We start from the raw sequence: 12,471 nt of genomic DNA on the forward strand, positions 1-12,471 counted from the left end.
ACATTTACAGACAGGCCATGAGGCATCGCTCTGTGCCCACCCTGTTTGCCAAGCCCTCCCCCCACCACCCATCTCAGCATCTCTGGGTCTGCCAGTCTATCAGGAGCGCCATCTGTTCCAGCTCCCAGCTCCTTACTCCTTCCAAACAAACCCAGGGGCTCTGGGCTCAGCCAGGAGGCCAGTGGACTGTAGGAGCAGATCCTGGAGCAGTTGGTGCTGCAGTGGCTCCTGGCCATCCTGCCCAGAGGGATGGAGCTGGGAGTGGGGACTGGCATAGAGCTGTGCTGAGGCAATGACCCTGGCGGGGGGGTTTCCACCAGGGCAGACGGAGGATGAGATGCTCCAGGTGAGAGTTTAACCCTAATCATGGATGCTGCTGCCCCAACTCCATGTGTCTGGAGTATGTTCCCTTCTACTCCTGTCTTCTCCTGTCTTCTGGGGTGCGGGTTGATAAGCCATTTTATTCAAGAGCAGCCCTGAGGGGGTTGCTGAGCCCCCAGCCCACAGACAGTTGAGGCTGGGACCACATGACTGGCCATTGCTCCAGACCCCGTTCTTTCTCCCAGGGAAGGAGGCTCTTGGCACCATCCCAGAACAGGACAAAGGGGGACATTTCCACTTTGGATGCAGCCTCTCCATCTGGTGAAGCTTCCTTTTGTAGTTCTTCAGGTCTCAACTCCTCCAAGTCTCCCATACCACTGGTTCTTGCTGGGCTCTGCCCAAGCTCCACTTTCACAGCCAAGTGGAGCTGCTGCCTTGCCCCCAACCATGTTCCCTCTGCCCTTGGGCCCTGCTTTGCCTTGTGCAGACTGGGAGAGAGGGTGCTGAGAATAGGTCTGCAAGTTTTATTTAGCACCACTCTGTCATGCTGCAGCTGCGGGCTCCTCCCATCCACACACAGCTGCAAGTGGGGGCCTGTGGAGGAACAGAAAGGAAAAGGAGCCCAGAGGCAAGCTGTGCAGTTTCTCATGCGAGGCCTGGCTAAACAGTGCTGACAGTTCAGCAGGCTATGTTCAACAGTGGGTATGCGTGAAATGAGTGGGGACCTAGATTTCTAGCAGACCAGCATCTCCATTGCTCTCTGTAGTGTCAAGCCTGGTGCTGGCACTGCAGTGGTCACACAACCCACTGCCATGATGAGCTCAGTGGCCTCTTGCCAAGCTCAAAGGGTCAGGCAGAGGTAGAGCAAACTCCCTTCTAGGCCTGTCAAGACGGGTCTTGGGGCAGTGGCACCCCCAGGGCAGCACCCTAATCCTGCCTTAAATCCCAGACCTGTATATAACCTCCCCTGCTTATCCAAACAAACCCAGGGGCTCTGGGCTCAGCCAGGAGGCCAGTGGACTGTGGGAGCAGATCCTGGAGCAGTTGGTGCTGCAGCGGCTCCTGGCCATCCTGCCCAGAGGGATGGAGCTGGGAGTGGGGACTGGCATAGAGCTGTGCTGAGGCAATCTCTCCTGCCATGCCTAGATGAAATTTGAATATCAAATGGGAGGCTGCCCTGAGTCCCAGAGTGCTTGCTCGGCTGTCTAATCAACATAAATCGACCTTGGGGTCTCTGGGCCCTCTGCCTGTTAACCTGAAACTTTACAGTTCTCTGCGGTTGTCTCGAGCCCTGGCAACCTACCGGTGCCCAGCTGGCACTGCTCTGAGCCAGTGGTCACTGCCCATGGCCCTATTGCCCCTAATTAAGCCTGAGGGCTCTTAATTGTGGCCTCCATCCTCCTCTGTAGCCCCACGGGTATCACTTTGTTGCCATTTACCTTCCTGCAGAGGCTTTGGCCTCCTTAGCCTTATCCTCCAGGTTACTCTGGCTGTTGTAGAGTGGTAGCCTGAGCCTGCTTGCTCTGGCCTTTCAGTCTCATCAGCCACAGCCTGCTTGTCACCCGCTCTGAGCTCGGGCTCCGGTCCTCCTGGCCTCAGGCCACCTCTGTTGCCCTGCTCTCAGGGTCAGGCTCTGGCCCTCTCAGCCTCAGCCTGCTCTGTCTCATGCCCCTGCCCCTGGCGGACTCAAAACCTGGTGGACCCCTCAGGTGGACCCCCTGTGGCCTGCTTTCCACCCCAACAGCTGCTCCGCTGGTATAAACTGCACCACAAATACAAGCAGCCATATTAAACTCAAGTCCCCAAGGACCTTCAGGGCCATCCTGCCGTTGCAGAAGCCTGCTCCCCACTCTGGCTGTCAGCTCTGGGAGTGCCTGGCATGCTTTGCCAGCCTGAGCTGCCTGCCCAGGCCCTGCCCTACTGTCCTCTTGCTAATAGGCACTTGCAGCCTATGGGTCCCTGGCTGCCTGCTCCCAGCAGCTGGCCCAGGTTCACCTGCTTTGACCCGCTTGGGGCCAGCCCTGCTGCAGCTTTTCTTTTCAAGTAGCAGGAGCCCCCTCCAGTGATCTACCTCCCTTACAGCATCAGCTGGGACTCTGACTAGGCTTGGTCCTGCACTTACTTTGGCTGGCAGAATGGAAGAAATGCCACAGCCGCCTCCTGTCACATTTTGAGCACAGGACTCATGGATTGAGGTTTTCTCAGCTCACCATTTTCCTTTTACCACCTCTTTCGAAGCAGCAGTAACACTAGCTGCATTCAAAGGCCAGTCCCTGCGTAGATGGGAGAAACCATCTATGTTCTGTTCTCTTTGCAATGGTCATTTTCCAAGCGATGTGATGTACAGTGATTTCCTTAATGGCAGCATGCTTCTAGAAAGACCCTTGGATCAGCCGTGTACAGCAGACTCACCCTGGGGTGTGGGTTGATAAGCCATTTTATTCAAGAGCTAAATTCACAACCTTTAAAGAGCAGATGTGAGTAGAGACCCATCGCACCCGGGGCTTGGCCAACAGCGTTCACTTACGGGCCTCGAGAACAGTGTCCTACCCACGGGGTGGTGTAATGAGCAGTACCTGAGGGGTGACATGAGGGTCTTGCCTGTAGTGGAGCTGGGAATGGATGCAGCAGCTGGCCCCAGCACCCTCTCGTTAATGCAAACACGTGACTGTCCCCTAGTAGCCGGTGCGGCATCCCCAGGGAGTAGAAACACCAGTGCGGCAATGGAGATGGGGAAGGGTGGGTGCAATGGGAAGACAGCATGCCATCTGCACCCCACCCCAATCCTGAGCCACTCTTCAGCTATCATTTATCTGAAGAGCTGGCTGGGGACAGTCAAGAGCCAGCATCCACAGCAGAGTGAAGGGAGATGCCCTTGGGCTGGAGGTTGCTCCGGAGAGGAGCTGCTGGGTAGACTCCCGAGCCAGAGCCCTGCCAAGGAGGAAGAGGAATGGAGGTGGGCATGACAGCCTGGCCTGGAGGGGTGGGGACAGCTGGAGCTGGGAGAAGGCAGGCTGGTGTGCGAGGGGCCCTCCTGGGGGAGAGGCCGAAGACTCCCCGGGGCAGACTGGCTCCTACGCTGCACCGGGCTGCAGGTCCCATCTGCCCCTGCCCTGGGCAGGTGGGCGCGGGGGCTCTCACTGGCTGAGGGAAGCTGCGTCACGTTGTTCTGTGCTGCTGGCAGCTTCGGGGGAAGAGGCTTGTCCTGCCACAGGGCCATCGAGCAGCAGCAGGTCCTGGAGTGTCACGTGCACCACCTGCCACCAGGACAGAGCCAGCCTCGCAAGGCTCCTTGGGTGCAAGGCAGCACCCCCCCCCCGACCTCAGCCCTGCAGACCAGCCCCACCAGGCAGTTGTGACAAAAGGAGGATGCTCTGGGCTGGGGTCAGGCCCCAGCTGGGGCAGATCTATGCACCGGAGCTACAGCAGGGAGTCTTACTGCCTCAACCTGTGGAAGGTGTGGAGCCCGGCTGGCGGGAAGGGTCCTGGCTCTGGGATGGGGGGTTCCCTCAACCCACCCGCACCAGCCCTGCTGTCCCCTGGAGCCATAGCTTCCTGGCAGGGAGGGCTCCTTGGGGGTACAGCCCCTACCCCTGCCCAGCCCTGCTGGGGAGTGGGGAGGAGGGCAGAGACTGGTCCAATCGAGCCCATGTCCCCCTCTCTCTGCTTGCCCCAGGGCCAGTACCTTGCTGTGGTCGGGGTCGGGGTAGTCGCAGAGCCCGGCAGGGAAGGCAGCTCGCATCAGGGCCTTTAGCTCTTGGGGGTAAACGTAGGTGGGGAACGAGGTTTTCTCCCGGCCAACTCCGCCCTCCCACTGGAGCAGAGGCACAACGGGCACGTTGAACAGTGCTGCTCGCCTGGTGGAGCTGGCCGAAGACCCAGCGCCCAGCTAGGCTGCCATGTGTACCCCAGGGCCTGAGCTGGCACTGCAAGGAGCATGCACGCAAACACTGTGCAAACACTGTGCCTGGGGCACCCTCCCTTGCCCGCGAGTCAGAGGTCCCTTGTGCCCACCCCGCCGCTCTCACCAGGCGCCGGTGGATCAGCTTGTACGCCTTGCGCCGCCGGCTCCTGTCACACTTCATTGTCGCCGCCTGCTCCAGGACAGAAGCTACCCACGCGGGGACCCTGCAGGAGAGGCTGCAACCAGCTCTGCTGGACGCCGGACCCTGGCACCCAGGCCTGAAGGTCCCCTTGGACAGCCCAGCCCATCCGTGCCCAAACCTCATCCCCTTGGGTCCTGCAGCCACTGGCCACAGGCCACGGGCCCAGAGACATGCCCTTTCTAACTCCTGGAGTTCCCAGTTCCTCCTACTGCCAGCCACTGAACCCAGGTGTCCCCATGCTGTTTTGCTGGATCCCTGCAGCCCCTGTCCTGGTCCAGCACTACTGCATGCCGAGCCAGACATAGGGAGGGATGGCTGATGTCCCGGGCAGGACGTACATGGGGCCTGCCCTCTTGCAGCTGGCCTAGTCAGGTCCCGTATCCCCTGCAGTTGGGTGGCCCTGGCCAGGGCTGCAGCAGGTGTCAGCCTGCTTGGTGCCCACAGCCCCTGGCTCCCAGGGTAGGTCCCAGCCTCGTCCTGCTGCCCACGCCCCAGCGCAGAGAGACAGCCCTACCCATGTTGCTGGCACAGCTGCACTGCCCTCTCCATGCGCTGCTCCAAGTCCCTGCAAAGCCCCAGCAGACTCCAGCAGCAAGGTTGGGGAGCCGGCCCTGGGAGGCAGCCTGGGGCGGAGCAACCTTTTCACCTCCCTCAGCCCCTCCCCGGCTGCCAGGGGCTCCCAGCACCAGTGCCCTGCAGGCAGGTCAGGGGGACCTGGCTTGCAAGGCCTGTGCTGCCCAGCGAAGGGGTGTGCGGCAGGATTAGAGCAGGGACCATGCCCTAGACACTTAGCCTGTGCTGCAGCCACTTCTGACCAGGCTCCGACTCTACCACCACTGCAGCATCTGCCTGCCTGGTACCTTTGCTTTCCCAGGGTCACCAGCATCTGGCATGAGGGGCAGCACAGTCACAAGGGACATGGTGGGAAGCAGCACCCAGCCAAGCCCTCCCTGAGCCCTGGGGCACCCCTCAGGGCAGCCTGGAGCACAGGGGGGTGCAGCAGTGCCAGGACCCTGCCAAGCCTTTGCTGGATGCTGCAGGCCATTGGGGACCAGGATGTGCCTTGGGAGGGCCCTGTGCTGAGGCTGCCTGTGTGCACACGCATATGTGCATGGTGCCAGGCTCAGCCTCACATGTGCAGGGGTGCACAGGGGTGCCCCAGTGCTACATGAACCCTTGATTTGCTGCCTTTGTGGTTTGCAGCTGGAAAGCACAGGTATCTTGCGTTATTTGCCATGCTTCTCAACTGCACCACGTGGCTGTCTGTGGTTTAAGGCTGCATGGAGCTGAGTCTGCAGTATCATTTCTGGAAACACCCTTAGTTTGATCGGTTTTACCCAGCTTCCCAGAAGGGTCCCCCGCCCTGGCCTACCTGAAGTCCCCCTGCCGAGACCTCTTCTCATTCCTGACTTGCCTGGTTAGACACTGTTGCTCCCAGTCCCATCTCTATGAGATCTGCACCATGTGCTCCCTCCTATATGAGCCCTGTGACAAGCAAATTCCTTCATTTCAAATTCAGGAGAGCCCAGAACTGGGGGACCTGGACCTAGACTCACTGCTCGGGAGACCACAGAGTCCTGGCATCTCCTCCACCTCCCCCTCAACCCCCAGTAGCCCCATCTCCACCCTTCAGCTGCCCCAGGAGCCACCCCCCAGTGCACAGGCCCCCACCACTTCCCTACACCCATGCCCAATCCTTGGAGCTGCCTCATTTTCTCTGGAGCCCCCAGCCTCATCCCTTGCACTGGTACCTTGCTTCCTTGCAGCATGGTGTGAACAGCAGCTCAGCCAACACATTTCAGGCTCAGACTCATCTGCAAAATATGCACCCCCCAAGCAGCTCCGTGGTGTGATAGACAGCATGCAGGTTGTCCCACAAAGCGACCCTCTGACGGCCTCCTGCCCCTCATCCAGAGCTAGGCCAGCCTCCTGGGCAGCAGCGTGTTCCTCGCACTTCTCCCACCCACCCTGTCCTCCTCCCTCCAAAGCAGGCAGGAGGTTTTCCACCTCCGCACATGGCTCTCCGCAGTCTTTTCTTTGTCTCCTTCTGTTTTTCTTCTCCAAGCTCCTGCAATGGTTTCCTTCGTTCCTTGCTGACCTCTTTGCCCCTTGTGTGACTGCAGGTTCCTGACAATAAGCAGCAGAGAGAGGACAAAACCCTTGTCATCCTGATCCCAGCAGAGCCAGGAGTAGCAGCTTCCAGGGATTTACAGGATCTGCTGGAAGAGGGGAGAGCCGCACGCGGCAGGCTGGCTGCCTGGGATCTGCAAGGGCAGGGGAACCCCACATCCCCAATCTGGAATCTGCTGAATCAAACCCCTTCTCCCGCGAATCTGCAGGGAGTAGTTGCTGGGACAGGCCAGGGGCTGGCAGGGAAATGTGCCTCCACCAGCATCTCTGGCCTTGGCTGGCTGGGGGGGGGATTGACTGCTGCAGTGGCTGCTGCTCCACTGAAGGGCCAGGGGTGAGAAAGCCTGATCTGGCCCCCTACCTCGTTTCCCCCTCACCTCCTATAGCCCCAGTTCCCAGAATAGTAAATAGGGCCTGGGTTAGGATTTAGGATCTTGCTTTCCTATACCGCGCTAAGCTTCAAGGGTCCCCGGGAGTCTGTTCTTTGTGTGGGAGACAGGGCCAGACACAGGCATGGGTGAACCAGGCAGCCGCTCAAGACCCCAAAATGGTCATTTTTATTATTATTATTATCTTTATCTCTGGTAAAGCGGGGCCTGATACTAAAAGTTTCCCCAGGGCCGCCGCGGGTCTAGGTACAGTGCTGGTGAGGGAAGCAGCTGAGCATCCAGCACCCTCCATTTGATTTTATTTTAGACTTTCCACCATCTTCACATACACCTACTCACCACTGGTTTTCACAGATGCCAATATTTCCCTCAGAGAATGCAGCATCGATGCCCTACATGCCTCAGAAATGAAAAGCTACCTAATATTGGCTGGAGAAGTAAATTCTCCCTTCCACAGGACTTTTTGCCCTAAAAATCCCATGCCCCGCTACAGGAGAAAGCAAAAACCCTCGGTCTGTCTCAATTCCTTCCTGACCCTGAACGTGGCATTGGTCTGTCCCTGCCCAGAGGGGCAAGTCCCTCTAGCCAGGAACCTCTGGGTTTAAGGTGCAGCAGGAGCACTGGCACAGCCTAGTCTCGGTCCCCAGCCTGGGCTGCAGCCTAGCTGTGAAGTTAAAGCATAGTTTCATAGTTTTGTAGATTCATAGATGTTAGGGTCGGAAGGGACCTCAATAGATCATCGAGTCTGACCCCCTGCATAAGCAGGAAAGAGTGCTGGGTCGAGATGACCCCAGCTAGATACTCATCCAACCTCCTCTTGAAGACCCCCAGGGTAGGGGAGAGCACCACCTCCCTTGGGAGCCCGTTCCAGACCTTGGCCACTCGAACTGTGAAGAAGTTCTTCCTAATGTCCAGTCTAAATCTGCTCTCTGCTAGCTTGTGGCCATTATTTCTTGTAACCCCCGGAGGCGCCTTGGTGAATAAATACTCACCAATTCCCTTCTGTGCCCCCGTGATGAACTTATAGGCAGCCACAAGGTCGCCTCTCAGCCTTCTCTTGCGGAGGCTGAAAAGGTCCAGTTTCTCTAGTCTCTCCTCGTACGGCTTGGTCTACGGGCCCTTGACCATACGTGTGGCCCTTCTCTGGACCCTCTCCAGGTTATCCGCATCCTTCTTGAATTGCGGCGCCCAGAATTGCACGCAGTACTCTAACTGCGGTCTGACCAGTGCCCGATAGAGGGGAAGTATCACCTCCTTGGACCTATTCGTCATGCATCTGCTGATGCACGATAAAGTGCCATTGGCTGTTTTGATGGCTTCGTCACACTGCCGACTCATGTTCATCTTGGAGTTCACTAGGACTCCAAGATCCCTTTCCACTTCCGTGCCACCCAGCAGGTCATTCCCTAGGCTGTAGGTGTGCTGGACATTTTTCCTCCCTAGGTGCAGCACTTTGCATTTCTCCTTGTTGAACTGCATCCTGTTGTTTTCTGCCCACTTGTCCAACCTATCCAGGTCTGCCTGCAGCTGTTCCCAGCCCTCCGGCGTGTCCACATCTCCCCATAGCTTTGTGTCATCTGCAAACTTGGACAGAGTACACTTCACTCCCTTGTCCAAGTCGCTGATGAAGACATTAAAGAGTATCGGTCCAAGGACCGAGCCCTGCGGGACCCCACTTCCCACACCCTTCCAGGTCGAAGCCGACCCATCCACCACGACTCTTTGGGTGCGACCCTCTAGCCAATTCGCCACCCACCGGACTGTGTAGTCATCCATGTCACAGCCTCTTAACTTGTTCACCAGTATGGGGTGGGATACCGTATTGAAGGCCTTCCTGAAGTCTAAGTATATGACATCCACCCCTCCTCCTGTGTCCAGGCGTTTCGTAACCTGGTCATAAAAAGAGACTAGATTGGTCAGGCACGATCTGCCCGCCACAAACCCGTGCTGGTTTCCCCTCAGCATAATTTGTCCTGCTGGGCTCTAACAAATGTGAGCCTTGATAATTTTTTCAAAGACTTTACCAAGGATGGAGGTGAGACTGACTGGCCTATAGTTGCCCGGGTCCTCCTTCCTCCCCTTCTTGAAAATGGGGACCACATTGGCCCTTTTCCAGTCCTCTGGGACCTGGCCCGTGCGCCACGAGCGTTCAAATATTCCCACCAGTGGCTTTGCAATGATGTCGGCCAGTGCCTTCAGCACCCTCGGATGGAGCCCATCCGGGCCTGCTGACTTAAAGGCATCCAGTTCTTCCAAGTGACTCTGCACCATCTCAGGGTCTATGCATGGCAGTCTGGTGCCTTGCTGCTGCCTCTCTACAGCCCCAGTGAGAGACTTGTCGTGCCCCTCGCTTAGGAACATGGAGGCAAAGAACTCGTTGAGGAGTTCAGCCTTGTCCCCTCTGTCCGTCACCAATTGTTTCTGCCCATTTAGCAGGGGTCCTATTCCTCCTTGGGCCTTCCTTTTACTCCCAATATATCTAAAAAACAATTTCTTGTTGTCCTTTACTTGGGTTGCCATCCTCAGCTCCATGGTAGCTTTGGCCCGTCTAACTGCCTCCCTACAAGCACGAGCAGAGGAGGTATATTCGTCTTTGGTGATCTCTCCTTGTTTCCACTTTTTATGTGCTCCCCTTTTGGCCCTTAGGCTGCCCTGGATTTCTCTGGTCAGCCATGGAAGCCTCCTGGCCCCTTTCCCTCTTTTACTCCGCACGGGGATTGTCTCGCTTTGTGCCTGAAGGATCGTTTCCTTAAGGCACAGCCACCCTTCTTGGGCTCCCATCCCTTCAAAACTCCTACTCTGCAGTGCGTCCTTGACTAATCGCCTGAGTTCATTTAAATCAGCTTTCCTAAAGTCTAGCACTTTCACCCTACTAGTTACCTTACCCACTCGACGTCTTATGGTGAATTCTATTATTAGGTGATCACTGTCCCCCAGATGGCCACCGATCTGGAGGTCCCCTACCATGTCATCCCCCGTTGCCAATACCAGATCCAGTATGGCATTCCCCCTAGTGGGACCGTGTACCTCCTGTGTCAGGTGGAGGTCCTGTACACAGGTTAGAAACCTGCGTGAGCGGTGGGACTTTGCCGTCTGCGTCTCCCAGCAGATGTCCGGGTAGTTTAGGTCCCCCATGACTACCGCCTCTTTAGCTTTTATGGCCTCCGAGAGTTGCCTCAGGAGCCCCGCATCTATTTCTTCCCCTTGATGTGGGGGTCTGTAGCAGACCCCTACCACCAAATCCCTTTCTCCTTGCCCCCCATGTAGCCTAACCCACAGTCCTTCTACTTCCTCAACCTCGGATTCTGTCTTGATGAGGGTTGACGTATATTGCTCATTGACATAAAGTGCAACCCCCCCCCCCCCTTTCTTCCCCACCCTGTCCTTTCTGTACAATCTATAGCCCTCAATATGTACCACCATGTCATGGGATGAATCCCACCAGGTTTCCGTTAGCCCCACTAAGTCGTAGGTGTTTTGTGCAAGCAGGAGCGCTAATTCATCCTGCTTGTTTCCCATGCTCCTAGCATTAGTATATAGGCACTTGAGCCCTGCGACTGGTGCCTTTGCTGCCCCCCAGCTCCGAGTCCCAAGGGGCCCATTGTTTCTTACCTTCACGTTTCTTACCTGTGCCGTAGTGCTGGCCGCCCCGCGTCTTGCAGATGGTAAGGTTGGAAGGGCCCTGAGCAGATCATCAAGTCCAACCCCCTGCCATGGGCAGGAAAGGATGCTGGGGTCAGATGACCCCGGCCAGGTGTCTATCTAGCCTCCTTTTGAAGACCCCCAGGGTAGGAGCCAGCACCACTTCCCTTGGAAGGTGGTTCCAGATCCTAGCCACCCTGACAGTGAAGTAGTGCTTCCTGATGTCCAGCCTGAACCTACTCTCGATCAACTTGTGGCCGTTATTCCTTGTTACTCCCGGTAGTGCTCGGGGGAACAGGGACTCTCCTGTTGCCCACTGGTCCCCCTGGTAAGTTTATAGACGGCCACTAGATCCCCCCTCAGCCTTCTCTTGTGGAGGCTGAACAGGTTCAGGTCCCGTAGCCTCTGCTCGTAGGGCCTGCCCTGCTGCCCCCTGATCATGTGGGCAGCCCTTCTCTGGACCCTCTCCATGTTGTCCACATCCCTCCTGAAGTGCAGCGCCCAGAACTGGACACAGTACTCCACCTGCGGCCTGATCAGTGCCGCGTAGAGGGGGAGGATCACCTCCTTGAACCTGCTTGAGATGCATCTGTGGATGCATGACAAGGTGTGGTTGGCCTTCCTGACCATGTCCCCACACTGTTAGCCCATGTTCATCTTGGAATCAATGACTCCAAGATCCTTTTCTGCCTCTGCACTGACGAGAAGGGAGTTCCCCAGCCTGTAGGTCTGCTGCTGGTTCTTCCCCCCCAGGTGCAGTACCTTGCACTTGTCAGTATTGAATCCCATCCTGCTCTCATCCACCCACCCCTGTAACCTGTCCAGATCTAGTTGTAGCCTGTCCCTCCCTTCTAGCGTGCCCACCTCTCCCCACATCTTAACGTCATTTGTGAATTTGAACAAGGTGCTTTTCACCCCCCCATCCAAGTTGCTGATGATGTTAAACAGTACGGGTCCGAGGACCGAGTGCTGGGGGACCTTGCTGCCCACATCCCTCCAGGTCAAAAAAGACCCGTCCACCACCACTCTCTGGGTGTGGACCTCCAGCCAATTTGCGACCCATTTGACTGTGTAGGCATTGACACCAGTCACCTAACTTTTTAATGAAAACGGGGTGAGAGATGGCGTCCAAGGCCTTCCTGAAGTCCAGAAAGACTATGTCCACCGCAACACCTGCGTCCAAGGATTTTGTGACCCGGCCATAGGCCACCAGGTTGGTCTGACAGGACCTGCCTTGAATTAACCCATGTTGGTTGCCCCTAAGTATAATCTCCCCTACTGGTCCCTTGCAGTTGTGCTCCGAGATAATTTTCTCAAACAGTTCCCCCAGGACCGAGGTAAGACTAATGGGCCTATAGTTACCTGGGTTCTCCTTCCTCCCCTTTTTGAACATACTCCTTCCTGTAGCAATGTGGCACAGGTGCAGGTAGGCTAAGGAGGCGCCTGTTGTGGCCCTTTATTTTCATAATCCTACTTGCTGGAGCACAGTAGTTCAGTTGTTACATGCAGATATTTTTACAGCCTCAACAGCCCAGTCACTTTACTACTGTGTAATAGCACACTGGTGCTGTTTAAGGCATGCAGACATTTTACAAGGTAAGTGCAGACAGCAGATAACTGTTAACTTACTTCAGCCAAAAGTTCAGTTAGATTTTCATTTTATTTTATTGGACCAATCCCCACCCCCCCATCAGAAGTCTGACAGCCCCACAGATGTTCAGCCAGTGCCAGTCCGGTTCTGCTGGGTGCTGGTGTCAGCTTGTCCGGGGCAGGACATTCCTGTAGCCCCCCAGGTGCATGGTGCTGTTCCCTTAGGACAGGCAGAAGAGGGCAGACAGTAGAAAAGGGCCCTTAAGGCCAGAGAGGGGTTAATGCTACTTTAG

Source organism: Alligator mississippiensis, chromosome 15 (genome assembly GCF_030867095.1).
Source record: "Alligator mississippiensis isolate rAllMis1 chromosome 15, rAllMis1, whole genome shotgun sequence".
In the NCBI taxonomy this organism is placed as follows: domain Eukaryota; kingdom Metazoa; phylum Chordata; order Crocodylia; family Alligatoridae; genus Alligator; species Alligator mississippiensis.